At 41.0% G+C, this 13582-nt stretch overlaps 1 protein-coding gene across 3 annotated transcripts in view; it reads right to left on the bottom strand.

Annotated features, from left to right (window-relative positions):
• Positions 1-13582, bottom strand: part of TYW2 (tRNA wybutosine-synthesizing protein 2) — a 64020-nt gene that overhangs the window by 43249 nt on the left and 7189 nt on the right. For all 3 annotated transcript variants that reach the window (XM_027132414.1, XM_027132415.1, XM_027132416.1), the window contains exon 2: positions 9438-9516. The gene's annotated coding sequence lies outside the window, so the exon portion shown is untranslated. The remainder of the gene's footprint in view (positions 1-9437; positions 9517-13582) is intronic.

The raw sequence follows: 13582 nt of genomic DNA, 5'->3' as shown, positions 1-13582 counted from the left end.
AGAAACTTATTTTCTCACAGTTCTGGAAGCCAGAAGTGAAAAATCAAGCTGTCAGCAGGACTGTGCTCCCTCTGAAAGCTCTAGTGGAGAATCCTTCCCTACCTCTCTGGCTTCTGGCAGCTTCGGGCATTCCTTGGCTTATGGCTGCATCACTCCAATCTTTGCCTCCATCTTTACATGGCCTTCTCCTCTCTTCCATGTCTTCTCTTCTTGTCTTATAAAGACAATTGTCATTGGATTTAGGGCCCACCTGGGGAATCTTGGATGATTTCATCTCAAGATCCTTAATTACATCTGCAAAGACCTTTTCCAATAACATCATATTCATAGATTCCGGGGATTAGGACACAGCCGTATCTTTCTAGGGGCCATCATTCAACGCAGGACACCTAGGCAATCACTACTCTATTTTCTATCTCTATAGATTTGCCTATTACAGGCATTTCACATTTAGGATTTTGACCCAAGAATTTGGATGGATAGTAGTGATGCTTACCTAGGGCTAGATTGGGGATAAATGGTGTAGAATCATGAGTTCTTTGCCTTTGTCACATTTGAGATGCATATTGGACATCCAACTAAAGATGTCATGTAAACAGTTAAATACATGAGTCTGGACATGTTAGTCTGAAGACAGAGATTTGGGAATCATTGGCCCATAGATGGCATTTATAACTATGGGACTGAATGAGATCACCTAAGATGCAAGTGTAGGTAGAAAGAGAAATAAAGAAATAAACTGAGGAGAAATCCCTAGAACAAGCCAGGGTAATGCAGAGGAACTTTTAAAGAAGACTTAGAAGAAGGAACTGCCAGTGAGATGGTAGGAAAACCAGAAGAGTGTTTTCCCAGATGTCAAAAAAAAAAAAAAGGGAACTCCCTGGAGATTCAGTGGTCAGCACTCCGTGCTTCCACTGAGGGGGGCACAGGTTCGATCCCTGGTCGGGGAACTAAGATCCCTCATGTCACCCTGCGCGGCCAAAAAAGAAAAGAAAAAAAAAAAAGAGCATTTCTAGAGCATTTCTAGCATTTCTAGCATTTCTAGCACATACCTTTGAGATTTGGAAGAAAATCAGTACAAAGAAGTTAACACTGGATTTCTCAACACTGCCCTTGTTGTCAGATAAAAGCAGTTTTCGTGCTGTGGTGGCGGTGGAGGTCTAACCGAGAGGGTTAAAGAGTAAATGGGAAGTGAGGAAGTGGAGATGCTGACCACAAACACCTCTGTCAGAAGTTCTGTCCTGAAATGAAACAGAAAAATGGGGCAGTAGCTATAAATAAGTGTGTTCAAGAGATCTGATTTGTTTAAAGATGCAAGATAATGGAAGGTGCTTTGATCCAGTAGGGAGAACTTAAAGATGAAAGAGACTGGGGGTTAATTCTAGCAGTAGTCTACCGGAGCAGGAAAGCTCCATAGACCACACCTCTGATGAGAGCAGGAACCCCTCATCTATTGTAAAGGGAGAGAAGGCCCAGAAACGGGCACAGGTAAAGAAGGTTATGATGCTCCCCAGCCACATGTGGCTTCTTAGGAGCTGGCACGGATATCTGGCAAATATTTGAGTTTAGCCAGTTGACAAGTTGCCAAATAAGGAGGATGGAAAGAGAGGGAGGTAAGCAAGTTAATAGTGTTCCAAAGGGAGTCATTATAACACCATGTAATGTAAGATGGGCTCAAAGGGAAGGGAGGACACAAGGATTGCTGGATAATAAAAAAATAGTAGAGTCAATGGATTAAAGGTCCCCATAGGGTCAAACAACTATAGTGAGGAGAAGTAAGAATAAGAGTATCTAAAAGGGTAGAAAGTGATGATCAGAGAGGGAAGTGCATTAATTAAACATTGAGATATTGACTCTATTTGTGATGTCCAAGCCAGGTATGACTATGGGGATTAGTGGCTGAAGAAAGGGGGAGCAAAGAATCATGGGAGGGAGACGAGGTCATGGATCTGCAAGGTCAGAATGCCTAGTACAGTGCTAAGCAGAGAGGAGGATGCCAATAAATAGTTGCAAGCGGCAAAGACGGAAATACATTAATCCTTTCTAACATTTATTGTGTTACGGTTGGTCTTAATGGACCCTGTATTTAGTGTATTATCTTACATAACTTTTTCTCAAATGATATATTTTCCAATGCCTCAGGGACAACATTACATGGAGAAATCATTTGGGATAGTTTAAAAGGGTAATGATAAGGGGAAACTCAAACTGGAGATTAATAAAGTCATTAAATGTGAAGCTAGTCAGGCAACAGATAATTTACTGAGGGAAATTGCTGCTGGAGCTATCAAGAAGAGAAATAGACTTTTTGATTTTGAGAGACTTTGAAACTTACACAAAGACATGTCTGTGCCTGAAGCTGGCTGGGTTTCTGAGGGGAAAAACCTTGAACTCTAGAATCACAGAGACCAGAGGTTTGACTCCTGTCCATCATTTATTAGCTGTATGACCTTGGGCAAGTTACTTAACCTGTCTGAACATCTGGTTTCTCATCTGAAAAGTGAGGATTAAAAATAGTTCCTACCACATAGGATTTTTAATAAAGATAAAGAGAGGTAACCTATATTAAAGGTTTAGCACAGTACCTGGACCCTGGTAAGCACTCAAGAGCTATAATCATCATGATTATTATTATCTATAAACTGGAGATAACAAAAGCTACTTTTTCGAGGCTAAGAGGATTAAATGAGATGAGGTATGCAAAGTACGTAGCACATGTGGTGTCTTCCATGTGGTGAATACTAAATAATGATTACATATTACTATGAAACTGATCAGCAGGCCTAATTATTTAACTTTACAGCAACTGGGAAGTGTGGAGGAAGAAATAACTTAAGTTTTCCTTACATTCATCAAATAAGCTGTATTGAGTTTTGCTTATGTGGATTAAATGGTTTTCTTTACTTGGGGGATTTTCAAGCATTCTCCATTTTATTTTATTTTAGCAATATACCACCTTTTTAAATCCATTCATCTGTTCATGGACACTTTGGATGTTTTCATATCTTGGCTATTGTGAATGATACTGCAATGAACATGGGAGAGCAGCTATCTCTTCAAGATACTGATTTCATTTCCTTTGGATATATACCAAGAAGTGGGATTGCTAGATCATATGGTATTTAGTTTTATTTTTAACTTTTTGAGGAATATTCATACTGTTTTCATAATTGTTGTACCAGTTTACATTCCCATCAACAGTGTAGGAGGGTTCCCTTTTATGCAACCATTGCCAACACTTGTAACCTCTTGTCTTTTTGGTACTAGCCATGCTAACAGGTGTGAGGTGATATCTCACTGTGGTTTTGATTTGCATTTCCTTGATGATTAGTGATATTTAATGCCTTTCATATAACTATTGGTCATTTGAATGTCTTCTTTGGGAAAATGTCTCTTCAGGTCCTTTACCCATTTTTTAATCTTTATTTTTTTGCTATTGAGTTGTAAGAGTTATTTATGTATTTTGGTTATTAACCCCTTATCAGATGTATAGTTTGCAAATACTTTCTCACATTCTGCAAGTTGCCTTTTCATTTTGTTGATTGTTTCCTATGCTGTACAGAAGCTTTTTAGTTTGGTATAATCTCACTTGTTTTCTTTTTGCTTTTGTTGCCAGTGCTTTTGGTGTCACATCCAGAAAATCATTACCAAGATCAGTGTCAAGGAGCTTACTCCCTGTTTTCTTCTAGAAATTTTATGGTTTCAGGACTTACACTTAAGTTTTTAATTCATTTTTAGTTGATTTTTGTGTAATGGTTGAATTTCATTCTTTTTTTTTTTTTTTTTTTTTGCGGTACATGGGCCTCTCACTGCTGTGGCCTCTCCCGTTGTGGAGCACAGGCTCCAGACGCACAGGCTCAGTGGCCATGGTTCACGGGCCTAGCCGCTCCACGGCATGTGGGATCTTCCCGGACCAGGGCATGAACCTGTGTCCCCTGCATTGGCAGGCGGACTCTCAACCACTGCGCCACCAGGGAAGCCCTGAATTTCATTCTTTTGAATGTGTATATACAGTTTTCCCAACACCATTTATTGAAAGAGACTATTCTTTCCTCATTGTGTATTCTTGTCAAATATTATATGTACATGCATGGGCATATTTCTTGGCTCTCTATTCTGTTCTTTTGGTTTATGTGTCTGTTTTTAGGCTAGTACCATACTGTTTTGATTACTATAGTTTTGCAATATAGCTTGAAATCAGGAAGTGTAATGCCTTCAGCTGTTTTTCTTGCTCAAGACTGCTCTGGCTATTCAAGGTCTTCTGTGGTTCCACATGCATTTTAGGATTTGCATTAAATCTAAAGATGGCTTTGGGCAGTATGGACATTTTAACAATGTTAATTCTTCCAATTCATGAACATGGTATACTTTACCATTTATTTGTGTCTTCTTCAGTTTCTTTCATCAATGTCTTATGGTTTTCATTATATAGCTCTTTCAGCTAATTGGTTAAATTTATCCTAAGTATTTTATTGTTTTTGGTACTACTGTAGATAAAATTGCTTTCTTAATTTTTTTTTCCAGATAGTTTATGTTAGTGTATAGAAAAGCAACTGATCTTTGCATATAGATTTTGTATCCTGCAACTTTACTGAATTCATTTATTAGTTCTAATAATTTTTTGGTGGAGTCTCTAGGGTTTTCTTCTTTTTTTAAATACATCTTTATAGGAGTATAATTGCTTCACAACGTTGTGTTAGTTTCTGTTGTACAACAAAGTGAATCAGCCATATGCATACATATATCCCCATATCCCCTCCCTCTTGAGCCTCCCTCTCACCCTCCCCATCCCACCCCTCTAGGTCGTAGCAAAGCACTGAGCTGATCTCCTTGTGCTATGCTGCTGCTTCCCACTAGCTATCTATTTTACATTTGGTAGTGTATACATGTTGATGTTACTCATATGAATCATGTCATCTGCAAACAGAGACAATTTAACTTTTTCCTTTTCAATTTGTTTTTTGTTTGTTTGGTTGGTTTTTGTTTTGTTTTGTTTTTTGTTGTTATTCTTCCTTTCCAATTTGGATGCCATTTTTTTTCTTGCCTAATTACTCTAAGATTTCCAGTACTACATTGAATAGAAGTGGTGAGAATGGGCACCCTTGTCTTATTCCTGATCTTAAAGGAAAAGCTTTCAGCTCTTCACCATTGAGTATGATGTTGTGGTTTTGTCATATATGGCCTTTGTTATGGCACAGTCCTTCCATACCTAATTTGTTGAGAATTTTTATCACAAAAGGCTGTTGAATTTTGTGAAATGCTTTTTCTGAATCGATTTAGACTACCATATGGTTTTTATCCTTCATTCTGTTAATGTGGCATATCACATTTATTGATTTGTGTATGTTGAACCGAACCATCCTTGCATCTCAGGGGTAAATCTCACTTGATTATGGTGTATGATCCTTTTAATGTGCTATTAAATTTGGTTTGCTAGTATTTGTCGAGTATTTCTGCATCTAAGTGCATCAAGAACATTGGCCTGTAATTTTCTTTTCTCACAGTGTCCTTAACTTGCTTTGGTATGAGTTTAATGATGGCCTAGTAAAATTAGTTTGAGTGGACTCTCATCTTTTTTTTTTTTTTTTTTTTTTTTTGCGGTACGTGGGCCTCCCACTGTTGCGGCCTCTCCCGTTGCGGAGCACAGGCTCCGGACACGCAGGCTCAGCAGCCATGGCTCACGGGCCTAGCCGCTCCGCGGCATGTGGGATCTTCCCGGACTGGGGCACGAACCCGTGTCCCCTGCATCGGCAGGCGGACTCTCAACCACTGCGCCACCGGGGAAGCCCTCTCTCATCATTTTTAATAAGCACTCCCAGCTCTGTCTGATTCGAAAGCTAGTGAGTGCTCTTGGCAACTGCTTAACACAGTTCTCACTACTGATGATAAAAACGAAGCTATCACTTACTGAGTGTATATGATGTATTCCAGGCATTCAGCAAAACTCTTTGTGTACATTACCAGCATACCTCAGAGATATTACGGGTTCGGTTCCAGACCATCAAAATAAAGCAAATATTGGGAATTCCCTGGTGGTCCAGTGGTTAGGACTCCATTGTTTCACTGCCAAGGGCCTGGGTTCAATCCTTGGTCAGGGAACTAAGATCCCACAAGCCACGTGGTGTGGCCAAATAAATAAATAAAGCAAATATTGCAATAAACCAAGTCACACAAATGTTTTGTTTTCCCAGTACGTATAAAGGTAATGTTTACACTATACTGTAGTTATTAAGTGTGCGGTAGCATTATGTCTATGAAAACAATGTACATACCTTAATTAAAAAATAGTTTATTGCTAAAAAGTGCTAACCATCATCTGAGCCTTCAGTGAGTAGTAGAAACATCAAAGATCAGTGAGCACAGAACACCATAAAAATATAATAATAATGAAGAAGTTTGAAATATTGCAAGAATTACCAAAATATGACACAGAGACATGACGTGAGCAAATGCTGTTGGAAAAATGGTGCCGATAGACTTGCCTGACGCAGATTTGCCACAAACCTTCATTCGTAAAAAATGCAGTATCTTCAAAGCTCAGTAAAGCAAAGTACAACAAAATGAGGTCTGCCTGTATCTCACTTAAGTATATGAACGGCTTTGGAGGGTAGGTAACATTATTGTCTGAATTTTGCCAAGAAGGAAATTGAGGAAAGAAGGCTCAAAGGGGCTAATTGGTCCAAGGATATGCAGTCCTTAAGGGGCAGAGTCAAGATTTTGGCCAAGGTTTATCTGACTCCAATACCTCTGTTCTTAACCTTTATTTACATGGTGGCTACAATAACGGGTTATGGATTCTCAATTTTAATAGGACCTTTCAGTTCCCCCACCCTCTATCTTTTCCTTAATGACAGTATATTTTCCTATCTTTCTGGCACCTGAGGTTTGAAGTCAGCTGGTCTAATTATGATAATATTTCCTAAGATCACTGCTCTTTTTTGCCTTTCAGATGACAGTGTATCGTAAAATCAAATACTGATTGGTTGAATGGTGGTTAACAGGGAATGGGGGGAGAGGAATAGGGGAGTTGTTCAATGGGTATAAGGTTACAGTTACACAAGATGAGTAAGTTCCAGAGATCTTCTGTACAACATAGTGCCTGTGGTTAACAATGAGGTATCATGTGCTTAAAATCTGTTAAGAAGGTAGATCTCATGTTAGGTGCTCTTACCAAGAACCAAAACCAAAACCAAAACCAAAACAAAGGGACACAAGGAAACTTTTGGAGGCGATGGATATGTTTATTACCTTGATTTTGGTGATGGTACCATGAGTGTATACATTTGTCTAAACTTACCAAATGATATACATTAATTATGTGCAAATTTTTTGTATACCAGTTATACCTCAATAAAGCAGGAAAAATATTGATTGGCTACTTCATTTAAAAGTTAACAAATGGGGACCTACCTGGCAGTCCAGCGGCTCCACGCTCCCAATGCAGGGGGCCTGGGTTCGCTCCCTGGTCAGGGAACTAGATCCCACACACATGCCGCAACTAAAGAGCCCACATGCCATGCCACAACTAAGGATCCCGCGTGTCACAACTGAGAACCAGCACAGCCAAAATAAATGAATATTTTTTTAAAAAATTCAACAAATGTATTGAGTGTGTATAGGTACAGGATACCATGCTTGCTGTTCAGGGCAAACAAAGATGAATTAGACAGGGAAGTTTCCTTCAAGTTGCTTGTAAGTGAGGCACCCCATGTACTAGAACACAAGGACTTCTTTCAGAGAAAGTGATGAGGAGCTTCAGAAAAGGAGCTCATGCCTTCCTGGAAAGCATCTCCAAGAGCACCTCAGGCATGGGAAGTCATTAGAGCTGGGCCTTGAAGACTGGGAAAGACTGGACACTTAGAGAAAATGAGCATGAAGGTGCTGCAAGCAGAGGTGATAACATGAACATAGGCATGGAGAGTGGAATTCTTGGCAAGCACCAAAGGAGTGTTTGGCTCAAGAAAGGGGAAGCAATGAGAGATGTGGCTGGAAAAGCAATTTCTAATAAGACCAGGAAGTCTATTAGTTAATAAGCGGATGTATTGGAGGTGGAGATTAGAGGCTTAGAGAGGGAGTTAGTCCCATAGTGACATAAACAAATCCTGATGGCTTAGACTCTGTCAGGGTCGGCCAGGGTGGAAATGAGGAGCTAAAAACATTTAATAGGTAGAATGTATAGCATTTGGCAAGGACATGTTAGAAGTGAAAGAGAAGGTCACAGATGGTTCAAATTTTGAGTTTGAGTTGGGAAGGTATACAAAGGAAATACAGTAGGAGGAATGGGTGTCAAAGGCAAGATGATATTTTGGGGACAGGTTAAGAAATAATAGCCAGAAACCATTTTAATAATTAAAAGCACAAAAAAATGTTCTGAATCCTAAAACTGTACATGAATATCCTAGACAGGTGGATTACACATGTGGGCCCAAAGTAGCAATGTGCAGGGTCATTAAAACACAAATCACAGGCAGCATACCTTTGACCTAGCTAAGCTAACAGACTAGCTGTTAAAGACATTAAACATCCGATTAACAACATTTGACTGCCTTTTAGAATTCATCTCCACTCACCTCAGCTTCTCTTCTTAACCCACTATAATCTGACCTCAGGTCCCAGCACTTAACTGAAATTGCATGGCAAAAGTTTATCAATGATTTTCTCATTGCAAATCCAAAAAGCACTTAAAAATTATTTTTGTCAAAGTTGTATTTAGTTATAAAAGTCAAAGAGTTCTACACAGTTTATATTCTATTGATATATATTTAAAAAAAAAAAAGCAGTTCCCAACCCTGCATCTCCCTATTTTCAATTTTTATTTCACAAAGGCAACCACTGGACTTCCCTGGCCGTCCAGTGGTTAAGACCCCATGCTTCTGGGACTTCCCTGGTGGTACAGTGGTTAAGAATCTGCCTGCCAATGCAGGGGACACGGATTCGATCCCTGGTCTGGGAAGATCCCACATGCCACGGAGCAACTAAGCTCGTGCACCACAACTACTGAGCCTGCGCTCTAGGGCCCGTGAGCCACAACTACTGAAGCCTGCATGCCTAGAGCCCATGCTCCGCAACAAGAGAAGCCACCACAGTGAGAAGCCTGCGCACCGCAATGAAGAGTAGCCCCTGCTCACCGCAACTAGAGAGAGCCCATGCGCGGCAATGAAGACTCAACGCAGCCAAAAATGAAAAAAAAGAAAAAAGACTCCATGCTTCCAATGCAGGGGGCGCGGGTTCGATCTTTGGTCTGCCCCAAGGTGTGGGGAAAAAAAAAAAAAAGGCAACTATTTTCAATTCTTTTAGAACTCTCTTCTGGGTACATATTAAGATTATGCCTATTATTTCTTCATTTTTTTGGCTTTCTTACTGTGTTGGCTATCTCCCATTTGTCCTTTGGATCTACTCTGTACCCTTCTCCTTGCTCTCCGTTCAGAGAAACTCACCTGTATGGACCACATCAATGGGTTGATGAATGGGCCCTTTGACTTCCAGACGAGTTTGTTTTTCCCCAGCTGGGAGAACCTGGAGAGATCAGAGAGAGAGAGGAAAGACAGTGAGAGCAGAACATTTATTCCTCCTTGACCATCTAATCTAGCCGGCTGTGTCCTCAACAGGTCACTGCTTCTCTCAGGGAGGCCTTTTCTATGTGACTCTCATTCTAGACTGTGGTCCCCATGCACTCCACTCATCCCTGTGAGCCTAGGGTTGGTGACAGTGCAATTTCTTCTAAGCCCTGGGTGACTGCACTATCTCTTGGGGCTCCCCTACACCCATACCTTTGCAAATAAACCCTCCACAGATGACCCTATTTAGAGAGGACTACCACCCGTGTCCTATGGTGACGCTGACATGCTTACTATGCAAGATAAGGATTTAGCTTTTCTACTCCCACTTCCTTGCCCTACAGCACCTATACAGATAAACAAGCAAACACACTTCTTATTATGTTTGTGTCTCCCACAAATTCATATGCTTAGGCTCAACTCCAATGTGATAGTATCTGGAGATGAGGTTTGGGGGAGGTAAGTAGGATTAGATGAGATCATGAGGGTGGGGCCCTCATGATGGGATAAACACCGTTATAAGAAGAGACACCAGAGGGCTTTGTCTCTCCCACACCTGCAAAAAGAAGTGGGTATGTGGGGTTTCCTTGGTGGCGCAGTGGTTAAGAATCCGCCTGCCAATGCAGGGGACACGGGTTTGAGCCCTGGTCTGGGAAGATCCCATATGCCACGGAGCAACAAAAGCCCATGAGCCACAACTACGGAGCCCACATGCCGCAACTACTGAAGCCTGTGCGCCTAGAATCTGTGCTCTGCAACAAGAGAAACCATCGCGGTGAGAAGCCCACGCACCGCAACAAAGAGTAGCCCCTGCTCTCTGCAACTAGAGAAAAGCCCACACGCAGCAAGGAAGACCCAACACAGCCAATAAATAAATAAATATATATATTTTTTTTTAAAGAAGAGGTTATGTGAGCACAGAGCTAGATGGTCGCTGCATACAAGTCAAGAGAAGAGGCCTCAGAATGAAATCTACCTTGCTGACACCTTCATCTTGGACTTGCAGCTTCCAGAACTGTGGGAAATAAATTCCTATTATTTAAGCCATGCAATCTATGTATTTTGTTATGGCCCCTGAATTGACTAAGACCCTTCCCCTGGCGCCCATCTGCCTAGTTTAGATATATCATCATTTTTGGTTAGATAAGTGTTCTGTATTATTAGAATTCTGTAAATACTATTTACCTGAGACTTTTAAATTTATTATAATTTCTCCCTAATATAATTTATTACTAGAGTTAATAATTGCCTCAGTTGTTTGCTTAGTTTTCAATCACTAGTCCATTCCCAAACTCCCTCCCGTAAGCGTTAACTCTCCTTTAATATTTCAAATACATCAGAAAAATTCATTAAGTCCACCTCTTTGTTAGAAGCCCACCTCCCAGAACCTTCCATTGCTTTGCTCCCCCGCAGACTAGCTGCTCTCTAGACCTGCCGTCCTGTGACTTCCCACTTCCTGGATCTCTTGGTTTATCCCTTCAGTTTGATGGAGTGCATCTTCCAGTTTCTTCCTGATATGATATACGGGACAGAAATATTTTACGACGTTCATGTCTGAAAAGGTTATAATCTACCCTCACTCTAGACTGCTGGATATAGAATTCTAGAATTCTAGATTGGAAATAACTTCCCTCAGAATTTTGAAGTTATTTCTCTGTTGACTTCTAGTCTCCAGCATTGCTGTTGAGAGTCTGAAACCATTCTTATGGGATTATTTTTATTGAACTCCCCTTGACAACCATTGACTTTGATGCTGGGAACTTTCAGAATCTGTTCTTGGTTCCTAGTGATCTGAAATGTCATGATGACAGGCTCTGGAGTGGGTCCTCTTTTTATCTAGTATTCTGAGCCCTCAATGAACTCTTGATCTGGGAACAAATGACCTTCACTTTGGGGAAATTTCCTTCAGATGTTTTTTTTTAAATTAATTAATTAATTTTTGGCCGTGTTGGGTCTTTGTTGCTGCGTGCGGGCTTTCTCTAGTTGCGGCGAGTGGGGGCTACTCTTTGTTGTCATGCTTCGGCTTCTCATTGGGGTGGCTTCTCTTGTTGCGGAGCACGGGCTCTAGGTGCGTGGGCTTCAGTAGCTGTGGTTCATGGGCTCAGTAGTTGTGGCTCGTGGGCTCTAGACACACAGGCTTCAGTAGCTGTGGCACACGGGCTCAGTAGTTGTGGCTCGCGGGTTCTAGAGCACAGGCTCAGTAGTTGCGGCACATGGGCTTAGTTGCTCCGCAGCATGTGGATCTTCCCGGACCACGGCTCGAACCCGTGTCCCCTGCGTTGGCAGGCGGAGCAGATTCTTAACCACTGTGCCACCAGGGAAGTCCCTCCTTCAGATATTTGACAATATTCTCCCTTACATTTTCCAAACTACTTTATCTTCTTTAACTCTCTTGCACCTCCTGACCTGATTCTATAATTTTGTCACTTGTCTTCTATTTTGTTATATTATCTACCATATAGATATGATAAAGTTTTTTCTTGGTGTTATCTTCCAATCTTTTTGCTCCATTTCTCACTTTGTCATACTTTAAATTTTCAAGTAAGATTTTTTGTTTTCTGTTTTTATTTTTAATTGTTTTCAATTTAAAAAATTTTTTGGCTGCACCGCGTGGCATGTGGGATCTTAGTTCCCTGACCAGGGCTCAAACCTGTGCCCCCTGCCTTGGAAGCTTATTAGAGTCTTAACCACTGGACTTCCAGGGAAGTCCCTTTTGTTTTCTGAATGTTCCTACTTTTATAGACTCCTATCTTTCCATAGATGCAGTATCGCTTCTTATTTTGCAAAGATGTTAATGTTATACATTTTCAAAAGTTTTATTTTGCTCCCTGTGTCCTGAGTTCCTTTTTGTTTGTTTTTTTAAGACTATTTTGGTTCCGTCTTTCCATCTTGAAGGCTTTCTTCAGCTGACTAGTGAATTTAGGCTCTTAGCTCATATTTTGTCTTTAAGAATGAGACAACAAAAAGCTAGAAACTGTGACTGGCAGAACTGGTTAATTGGTGGCCTGGTTAATTACGGGGTGGCCTGGCTGCGCTCTTTTATTGGGTTCTCAGAGAGGAATCCTCCAATACTATGGTTAACAGAACGTTGTCGAGGCAGAGCAGGAGAGTGATAAGGGATCCTTGAGTCAGTCTGTGGCATTCACTTAATCTCCTTGTTTGTGTTGTGCTTCCCTTGCCCTCAGGTGCTCCTGGAGCCCCCAAGCCTAGTGTCTCTCCACTAGTAAACTTCTAGATTTCTCCTGGGGTGAGGGAGTGGCCATCTCCCAGCTGCATGGGATCTGGGTTTACAACTGCTCCATTAAAAATTTTCACCTGGATCTTCTGTTTTCAGCTCAGCTCTATCTCTACCTTCAGAGGTACCTGATGCCTCCAATTCCTATACTTTTTTGAGGCTGTTACTAAAATGAAGCTTCTAGGTTGTTCCATTCCAGTTTAGTTTCCACCTCCCTCTGATCAGTCAGGTTAGTTACCACTCCTCTACCTGCTTCCCGCTTGTATTACTGTGTTGATGTCATCTATTCTCCCATTAACTCTGTGCTTTCTTCACCCACTTACAGTCAACGCATCGTTTCTGATGAGTACTATCTTGTCCTTAATTTGCTTGATTTTGCTGCTGTATTTGAAACTGTAGACCACTCATTCTAGAAACTGTATCATCCTTTGGCTTCTGTGGCTACCTGTTTTTTGTTTTGTTTTCCTTTTGCCACATCATCTTACCTTCTTCTCTTGGTTCTTTCTTCTTCCACTGCTTATCCCTTAACTCTTGTTGTTTCCCAGGTCTCTGTCCTCTTACATTTTCATTTACACATTTTCTATCCAGTGCATGGATTTAACCACTTCCTTAATGCTGCTGACTCCCAAATCTATATCTGTGGTCCCAGACCCACATAAAGCTCAGAAACAAGACAAAGGAAACAAGGACCCTGTTTCCCTTTATCTTAATCCCAAGGAAAAACAAACACCCTGGAGCCAAAACAGGCTTCCTTTTAGGTAAAGAAAATAGAAGGAGTGAAGGGAGGCAT

The sequence above is a fragment of the Aethalodelphis obliquidens genome, unplaced genomic scaffold, assembly GCF_003676395.1.
Source record: "Aethalodelphis obliquidens isolate GAN/ISIS:26980383/991018 unplaced genomic scaffold, ASM367639v1 scaffold41, whole genome shotgun sequence".
Classification (NCBI taxonomy): domain Eukaryota; kingdom Metazoa; phylum Chordata; class Mammalia; order Artiodactyla; family Delphinidae; genus Aethalodelphis; species Aethalodelphis obliquidens.
Note: the sequence above shows the minus strand (reverse complement) of the source record. Positions and strands in the feature narration are given on the sequence as shown.